Below are 10,429 nucleotides of genomic sequence, written 5' to 3'. Positions count from 1 at the left end.
TTGCAACTAAAGGTGATTTGCTGTCCGCTAAGTAGGTATTTGCCAGATTATCTTCAGAATCTGTGAAACAGAATACGACCTTTCAAACACATTTCACTTGCTATGCCTGTTTGGCTTTTAATTCATATTGAAGTTTTTAAAAATAAAAATAGACAGTAACTATCAAATTCTTTAAGTATTTAATAAAATTTTAAGTATAGCAATTCAACGTAAAACCTTCGGCAATATTTTACTAAGTCAGTTTTGTTTATGATAATAATCATCTATGTGAGCAACATCCAATAATATGAAATATTTTGAAAAGGTGATTCGTCTTTACCGTTAACTGTTGTTCACTTTACTTTTTCGATTCAAAACGCATGGCATAACTTTTTGGCAACTGTGCAGTAAGTTGATGGATTGTGAAAGCTGTTTAGATTGGCAAATATGTACGCATGTCTTTAAAAAAATGGGCATAGTGGAAACCATGTGATATAAAATAAAAGTGAGCATGACTATCTGATGTTTCAAATAAAGTTTAAAATCTTGTGCCTAGGTAGATTTTCGACAAATTATTTGCATTGTCTGTGAGATTTACAAGCTACCATTTCATTAACAACATGTCTCACTCACTGAATCTGCTTGGTTTTTAGCTAACCATAAAGCCGCGCACAGAATAGAATATTATAGAACTGCGTAGACAGAAAATGTTAAGTTCATTTAATATTTGTATAGCGTATATGCTATTGAGCACAAACTTTATAAGAGTTTAGGATCTTATTTGTCTTTGATTTAGTGCACAAGCAGAAAATTTTATAATCTTGTCATTGTGCATGAGCAGCGCTGAATTTTACCGATTGCAGTATTGAATAAGTCTCTTTGTTCCCTAAGTTTAATTGATCCTTCTTCAATATTACATAATCATAAGCAGAACAAGACATGTTCAATGTATGACAGGCAAAGTTTCAACAGTCATAAACATGTTGGCTCAGAAAACTCTCAAACAGAGCAGAAAGTTTATCAATGCTGTGAGACTTTTTCAAAGCAATTATTAATAAAAAGGGGTGGCTATATACATGTATGAGCTACGCAAAGTAAAGTGAGATGAGTTTTCCAATCTTTAAAACTATAGGTAAGCTTTCCAACAAAGGTAGTCAATGGCCAGCTATAGAATAATTCTAAAAAAAATGTTTAGTTCAAATTAGCAATCACAATAGAACAATAAGTAGGTTATTGCACTATTGCTATTGATATCTAAAATTATTTTGTTACAATGCAATTTCTAAAAAGACTTGTTTAGTTTTTCAAACAAAATTACAAATTGACAAAACAGGAGTTTTGGCTCGTGACCTTCCTTGAGTAAAAGACCAAAAGTAATAACTTTGTCAGCAGTAATAAAAAACAGTTGACAAGGATCTTCAGGCAATTTTGCAAGTGTGCTTTTGCGAATTTTCAACAAGGGATCTACCTGTTGGTAATTATTGGTGCTCAACACAAGTTTTTGTTTAACTTCGTGTCTAAATTATCAGAAATATTTTTGCAAATTGGTATCATTCCTGCAGACTTTTTATTATTTTGAATTTTATAAGCAATTATCAGCCTTTCTTGCTTCATATAAAATTAGCATTGTAATTAAAACCGTTAAATATTTTTAAGTGTAGTATGTTATGGAGAGCTTATCTTTAAAGAAAAAATTTCTTCTTTGGATGAGAGACTGTGTAAAAGTCGCAAACCATATGATCTTATTATTGCCTGCAAGTAACCGTATTGCATAATTTCCTTTGTTCTATTAATAGATCTTGTTGCTGTTTGATGTTGCATCAAGATTACCTGGATCCTTGCCGCTTAATGTTTAGCAGAAAATAAGTGGAAAGTAATAATATTTACTTGGTTCAGGAGATTCTCTACCAACACTGAAAGTATACCAAAACGACGGATATTAAACAAAAATTATTACAAAAACAACGGCACTAGAAAACAACTTTGCAATAATCACTCACTATTAAAGTTCTTGCTGTGCAAGCCGGTACATCAACCGAACTATTTAATGTGATGCAAAAGAAAAAAACTTTGTGAGTGTGATATTCAAACAATCAACTTTGAGAATCATGCATTTTGGGTTTAAAAGATTTTTCCAATTGCAATTTAAATTAAAAACTAAAGCAAATCAGTAAATACATGACTTCAAACCTTCCATAGTTGGGGTGATATAATTCTATTGTCTATCATAATTTTCTTCTGGTATAAGTTACTCATGGTTAAATTGCATATAAATTGTCAAAATACTAAATTTCTCTTGAGAAATTGAAAAAGGTTTCATAAGAAATACCCTTCATATTTGTTTTAAAATATAACTGTTCAACTCTATGTAAATTCGATAGTCCAATTAAAGAATTAATTTGTGTTCCATATTACGTTTTGTTTTTCATAATGTTATCAAATAAATCATTTGACAATATTGCCCTATGTCAGTATAGCGTATGATAATAGTAGTCTATGGGAACAACATCAATTTAGATGAAACATTTTAAAAATGTGATTGGTCTCGGTTGTTAGCTTTTGTTCATTTTATATTTTCTATTTAAGATGCATGTGATAACTCTTTGGAAACTATGCAGTGATTTGATGCACTGCGAAAGCTGTTTAGATAGGCATATATGTACGCATTTCCTTAAAAAATGGGCTTAGTGAAAATCGTGTGATCTGAAATGAACGTGAGCATGACTATCATTAATCCAAAACAAATGTAATATTTCCTGTTTGAGGCTAGCTAGGTGATGTTGCAAATAAAGTTTAAAACCTGGCACCTGGGTAGATTCTTAAAAACTATTTGCAGTGTCTGGGGATTTTGAAGCCGCCATAGCATTTACAACATGTCTCACTTGCTGAGTCTGCTTGCATTTTAGCTAACCATAAAGCTTTGCGCAGAATAGAATACTGTAGAGCAAAGTAGACAGAAAATACTAAATTCATCGAATATTTGTAAATTGTATATGCTTGCAAGAGCAAACTTTATGAGAGTAAACATTTGATTTGTCTTTGATTGGTGTATAAAGCATCAAATGTTATAATCTTGTTATTGTATATGACCAGCAGTACTGAATAAGTTTCTTTGTTCTCCAGATTTAACTCCTGCTTTTATTACATAACCATAAGCAAGACACTACAGGCTCAAGGTATGACAGGCAAAGATTGAGAAGCGATAACATGTTGGGTCAGACAAATCGCAAACAGCATCAAAATTTCACTAATGCCGTGAGACTTTTTCAAAGTAATTATGGAAAAAAGAGCAACTATCAGTAACACAAAGTACAATTAGATGGGTTTTCCAAACATTGAAACTGTAGATAAAATTTACAACCGAAGTTGTCAATGACCAGTTATAAAATAATTCTCATAAAACTGATTAGTTCAAATTAGCAATCACAATAACAATAGAACAATAAGTAAACTATTGCACTATTGATATCTAAAATTAGTTTGCTACACTGCAATCTATAAAAAATTCTTGCAAATGTCAAATAGGATGTTTCCATGTGAAATATTTGACAACATTGATCTATGTCTGTATAGTTTATGATAACAGTGATCTTTGTGTGCAACATCAATTCAGATGTAATATTTTGAAAATATGATCCGGCTTGATTATTACAGGTGGTTCACTTTATTTTCTCTATTTAAAACATATAACATTACTCTTTGGCGCCTGAGCAGTAATTTGATGCATTTTGAAAGCTATTTATATTGGCAAATAAGTACGCATTTTCTTAAAAAGATTGGCATAGTAAAACAATGTGATTTAAAGTGAACGTGAACATGAGTATCATTAATACAAAACAAATACAATTTGTTCTGTTTGAGGCTAACTGGGTGATATTGCAAATGAAGTTCAAAATCTCGCGCCTAGGTAAATTATTGACAAATTATTTGCAGTGTCTGTGAAATTTACAAGCTACTATTTTATTAAAAACATGTCTCACTCACTGCATCTGCTTGGTTTTTAATTAACAATAAAGCCTTGTGCCAATAGAATATTATAGAATGGAGTAAATGGAAAATAATAAACTCATTGAATATTTGTAAATTGTATATGCTATTGAGCACAAATTTTATGGAAGTAAACATCTTATTTGTCTTTGATTTGGTGTGTAAAGCATCCAATGTTATAATCTTGTTATTACAGATGACCAGCAGTACTGAATAAGTTTCTTTGTTCTCTATATTTAACTTGTGGTTCTGCGATGTTACATAATCATAAGCGAGACACTACAGGCTAAATGTATGACAGGCAAAGGTTGAGAAGCGATAACACGTTGGCTCAAACAAATCTCAGATAGCACGAAAATTTTACCAATGCTGTGAGAGTTTTTTAAAGTAACTATTAAAAAAACAAGCAACTATGACCAACAAAAAGTTAAAAAGTCGGTTTTTCAAACATTAAAATGTAGGTAAGCTTTCCAACAGAAGTAGTCAATGGCCAGCTATAGAATAATTCTCATAAAACTGTTTACTTCAAATTAGGAATCACAATAACAATAGCACCATAATTAAATTATTGCCCTATCGCTATTGATATCTAAAATTAGTTTGTTACAATGCAATCTATAAAAAATAATTGCAAAGTTTTTGGAACAGGGTTAAAAGTAGCAAAAAAATAAACGTTTACCTGTGAACTTTTTTAATTAAAACAGCGCAAGTAATAACTTTGTCAAGAATAATTAAAAAAACAGTTAAAAAGAAATTGCTAGCAGTTTTGCCAGTGTGATTTTGAAAATCTTTGACCAGGGATTTACTATTTGGTATTTTCTGGTGATCAACAGAAGTTTTGGTTTCATTTTGTGTTTTAATTATAAAAAATGTTTTTCTTTAGATTGGTCTAACTTCTTTAGATTTTTTATTGTTGTGAATTTTTACAAATAGGTAGCAGCCTCTCTTGCTTTATATAAAACAAGCAGATTGCCCAATTTTGCAAGGGTAATAAAAATGACGGCTTTAAATGAAGGTGTTTTTTTTATTTCTGCGTACTGCATTTATTTCTGTGTACTGTTTAACTATTTGTGTAATTCATACTGTGCCTGTTTCAGTCCTACTACAGCTCTCTACTGATTGCAATATTCTTGCTTAGCATATCAATCAAGCTTATGCGAGAGTCATGTAAGTTATGCATTGTTATGTTAAAACAATGCATACTTGTTATAAATGAACATACAATAAAAGACAAAAAGACACTGATATTTATATATATAGATTTTTAGTATGCATTGCTTACTTGCTGAGACGTTAGCTAAGCGCATTTGGCTTTGTATCGTATAACAAACAAAGTTTCATGCATTCACTGAACCGTATTAGGCTCTTACATATATACATTACTAAAATCCAGCTAAAATTATATATGATGAATACTACAATAAAATTAAAACAATTTTAATCTGTTGCATTCCCATGAACGAAGTAGTAATAAACATTAAAAAAATCATTCATGTTGACGATTATTTGCGTTCAGTATTTCACACCCATTTAACACCTCAAAAAATCTTTTTATTGTTTGCGAGTATGCAAAAACACTTTGCTTTTTTGTATACTTAATTTTTTGCCAATTTCATGTGCTCGGTGGACAATTTCATGTGCAATCTCATGTGCACACTTTCATAATTATGCTATTAAAAGTTATGCATGACTTCATTTCTACTTCAAACTCAGTTCAAAAGTTCTATAGTTGTCTATGATATCTTTGTTGAGTAATAAATATACATATTATGACACTTTTTTAATTTACTTTTAGGAACTATTAATTCTACACATGTATGATGTACAAAGGATAACTCAGCGTTAGGCCATTAGCGATTGGCATAAACAGACAACAAATTTAATTACGTTACTGAATTAATTTTGTTGCCGTATCTCGTTTTATACTGCTAGCAATGCCAGTCATCAACATATTTACCTTGCGCCAGCATGAGTTAACTATTATAAACAAGAGTAAAAAGAACAAGTGAGGTGATGACAAGCACTTTTTAAAAAATCCAAAAGCCAAAAAGAATTAAATATATTCATTAAATGTTGACACTGCTGCTTAGTTTTACACATTGATAACCGCAATTGATTAAACTTGAAACTTGTATAATTCCATTGTTTTCAAGCCATACATGAAAAGCAAGCATAGGGACATAGGATTTAAATTACAATCAAGCTTTAGACAAAAAGATTGGTATTGTCAACGTACTCAATATAAATTTGATGAAATATATATATTTTCTAAAACAACTATAAGTATTTTCAATGAGGAGCGATAAATGTATGGCAGAATTTTCCATCTAGCTATTTCATTCTCTAAAGATATACTACCTTGTCAATCTTTGTAATTGACTCTGATCTTTTCGTAGTAACGAAAGTTTTTTAGTGGAGCTTATGAAAGAATACTACATAGTAAAAAAGTTCAATGATGGACAATTGGTCTGAGAAAGAAAAAACAGAATATTTGATTGAATTCTAACGATATACAGATCTCAGATTACAAATTTGCAGAGACACTTGAAATTGGTTTAATAATGTTTGTTTTAAATGTTTTGAATCAAAATTATCAGATATTCAAGTTAACTTTTAAAATATATTTTAAATCAGAATTTCAACCATTATTTTTCATAGATATAGGAAAAATGTAAACGAGTTAGAAAAAGCATTGGAGGCTACATGTTTTATTTTAATATTTTATTCAGTCTAAAAATATCAAGGAAGGATGATGTAGTAAAGTTCTTGCAAAGACATACAATGGATCAAGATTTGAAGTCAATAAAGTACATGTACAGAGATCTTATGCCTAAGATAATGTGAAATTAACCTGAGATTTTATGCAGCTATAACTTATGTAAGAAATGTACGTAATGAATTCAAACAAATCTTTTGAATAATAAAGCGCAATTTTTTTAATTGTGTATAAACTACAACCATACTAAAAATAAAAGCTAGTAAGTAAAGAAGGATGCATATGTGAGAATATTTGAAAAAGTACAAGAGCTCTCAAGGATTATTAAAGGCCTGAACTATTCAAGGAAGCAAACAAGACACACTTTCAAATGTCTGCTGAGCGTGTATAACTGCTGACCAAATACATTATATTGTAAAAAAAACTTTGCAGATGCTAAACTACAAAATACATTTGTAATGCAGAAGAGCAAATATAGCCTTTAGCTAAACATAAGTTCAAAAATAGTGTAAACGCTCAATTTGCTTCCGAAGCTACATTTAAAAAAAAACTCACAAATATTGTGACTTTTCACTCACAAATATTGTGAGTTTTCATCTCTTGTAATTTCATTCTTGTAGAAACTCGCAAATATTGTGAGTTTTTACAAGGTAGAAATTAGCTCCCCAATAAGATATAATGTCCCCAATTGTTAGTTAAAAAGTTTCTATGAGAAGAAAACTCCGAAAATATTTGCCTACTAACAAATGGAAACAGGTCAAATGTGTGTGAGAATTTAACAAACTTTATGGGGACTTACATATTTTTTCACACACCCACACTCACAGATGTTTTCGTACAAATGCAGGCAATTGGGGACAGTGCTCAGATTTTGTCGGGAGTTGGATTAAACTATATATTTTTTAGTTTTTATAAGAAAAAAGGGTTTAAAAGATTGGGGACGTCCCCAATTTCCGAACGTCCCCAATTTGTCTGTTAAATTCTGGTGTGAGTCCCCAATTGCATGCATTTACAAGTTCACACACGCGCACCTACACACGCGCACAGACACACACACACACTCACACACTTCGTATTCATTACGAAGAAATGAAGAGTAAATATTTTATCAACATATTCAGCTACCCTCTGTCTTACATCGTCTAAGAAGCCATTAATACCTTGACACTAATCATATCAGCCATGCATTTCATTATTTCTTCAGTTTTTATCGGCCTTAAACTTCACCACCGCTAGTTACAAGTAATCCACTTTCTTAAAGACCTTCATGCTTTCTAACCATGGCCATTTTTATTGTGACCAATAGTATGCAGTTTTTTTAAGTAATGAATTTAATTATTTATGAATACAGTGTATGAGAGGGTACTAAAGAAATAAATTATATAAATAAGAACAATTATATTCCTGACTGCATCTTAGAAGTAACTTTATAAAATTATACTCTCTAAACCTGTTGTTTCCACCAGTTTACAGTCTCATCCTAAACCGTAAGTGTTGAGACATGCCTTGAATTGTGTAAATAAAGAGAAGCTAACCTGTCATAAGATAAAACTGACCTATTATTTCTGGCAAAAAAACTAGCTCTGCCATTTGTGAATTGACATTTAATTGAATAGACTTTTATTAACCTGAGCCTCACTTCATGTTATACTGCAGTGAATAAAGAGTTAAAACATTAGTTCTACATATTTTAGCTATACAAATCTTTTGCATCGGTAGATTTTTTAAAATGCTAAACGGCTATTATATTTTGGTTTTAGATGTTAAAAATTGCACAACAGTTGTGTGTTATATGCATCACAAAAATGGTTTGCATTTACTGAACGTGTTAAGCCATGACATATTGGCAGGTAGTATGATTTGAGATGATGGCATTTAATCCATTTTACAACCGGCTTGATGTGTAGTGTAATGGTTAGAAGCACGTCTGCAAAAATAGAGTTGGTGAGTTCAAATCCACCGTGGTACATATATTTCATTGCAAGATTTCAATCGCAGCAACTGGATAAACAACTGAAAGACACTGATATTTATATATACATGCATTTTGTATATCAATAATAAACTATTTATATATATATATGTATATATAAATTGAACATCTTCAAGTTTAGATTGGCAATAAATATTTTTTTTAAATAGTGCATGGCAAATTTTTCGTTCTAAATTAGTAAAAGGATGTACATGTACTTTTGCACAAACAAAGGCAAGTCAAAAAAATTAAAAACTATACACAATGATAAGTCACATACCAAAGGCCTCTTTCAGCTTTTGTTACCGGTTTTTTGTAACACATCTAAACATTTTTCTGCAAAAACCATCATAAATATTTTAAACAGAACATGTTTCAATTTTTGGAAATGAATTGGGAATAATAAAAAAGAGTTTTTAGGTTTTGAAATAGAAATGTTTTTCTATGACCAACAAAGTTTAAGTTGGGTTATTGTATTTTGCAAACATAGCTAACATGACTTTAAATATTTTTTTCATGAGAATATCAATCAATACTTGATAACTCACCCATAGTATACATAATATAAGACCTTGAACTCTTTCTTGTTGCACGGGAAGCAATGATAAGCTATTGAGGTTAACTTTGATAACTACCTCAGAAAAGCACACACATACACACAGAGACTGTCTATTTTAGAAACATGCCAGTCACTGAACAACCTTAAAATGAAATTTAAAGATCACTGAAATATTAGCCTATCAGACTACCCATTTGAATGAATTAAATGGTAACACATGGTTGTGCTTTTATAAAGCGCTGATACATGATTGCATTTATCATGTTTCTATTTACAGCACATTCTCACAAGTGCAAACACTACTCATAATTAATAAAAGCTCAAAGTTCTCAAAAGTGGTCTACATTTAAACCATGGTGAGACAATAGCTTCTTTGCATTGATAATCCGTCATAAGCGCCAAGCTGAAAACATACCTGAACGTAATCTTTCAATTTTATCTTCTGTAAAAGTTAATATAAGAAATATTACCTATAAAACATGATGTTTATGTGTTTTGTTTTACTTCACCATTATTGACAGAAACAATAGACAACTGACACAGCTTGATTAAGTATTGAAGAATGCAGCCAGTGTCTTCTTAATGTAAAAAAGTGTTTTTCTGTTGGTATCAAGTTGGTCCTTTGGCAAAAAATTATGGTTTACTGCAATCTAGAAAATATTACGAAAGCACAAAATATATCAATTAGTCTTGAACTGAAAGGCAATGATGCAACTTCTAAGTTGTGTTTCGCATACCTCTACCAGGAAACATTATTACAGTCCATCAATTGTAAATCTATTGAGAATATTTGTTTCAGGTTGTGTAAGCAAGAACTTGAAGAAAAATGCTTTTGAAGACTTCCTGTCAATCTTGCTTGTGCTGTTTCTTCTGATGAGAATGTACCTGTTCTTCTATGCAGTCCATCAACAAAGTTTGTCAAGGAAGTAAACTTATGTAAACTTGCATTGAGTAATGTTTTAATGAGTTGTCTCACCATTGTTTTGCTTTTTATAGAAACTGAAGATGTATGAAGTTAGCGCAATAACAACATTTTCATATTAAGAATAACTATAACTAAAAAAAGTAACACAAGAGATTATCACATATTTATATTTTAGCATTTCCTATGCAAAAAGAAAGCAATTAGGAGCCAATATTTGATAATGCCGGAGAACCTCTAGCAGGTACTCTTGAGACTGGAATGACAGTTACTTACGAAACTATCAGACTAACC

Source organism: Watersipora subatra, chromosome 5 (assembly GCF_963576615.1).
Source record: "Watersipora subatra chromosome 5, tzWatSuba1.1, whole genome shotgun sequence".
Classification (NCBI taxonomy): Eukaryota; Metazoa; Bryozoa; class Gymnolaemata; order Cheilostomatida; family Watersiporidae; genus Watersipora; species Watersipora subatra.
Note: the sequence above shows the minus strand (reverse complement) of the source record.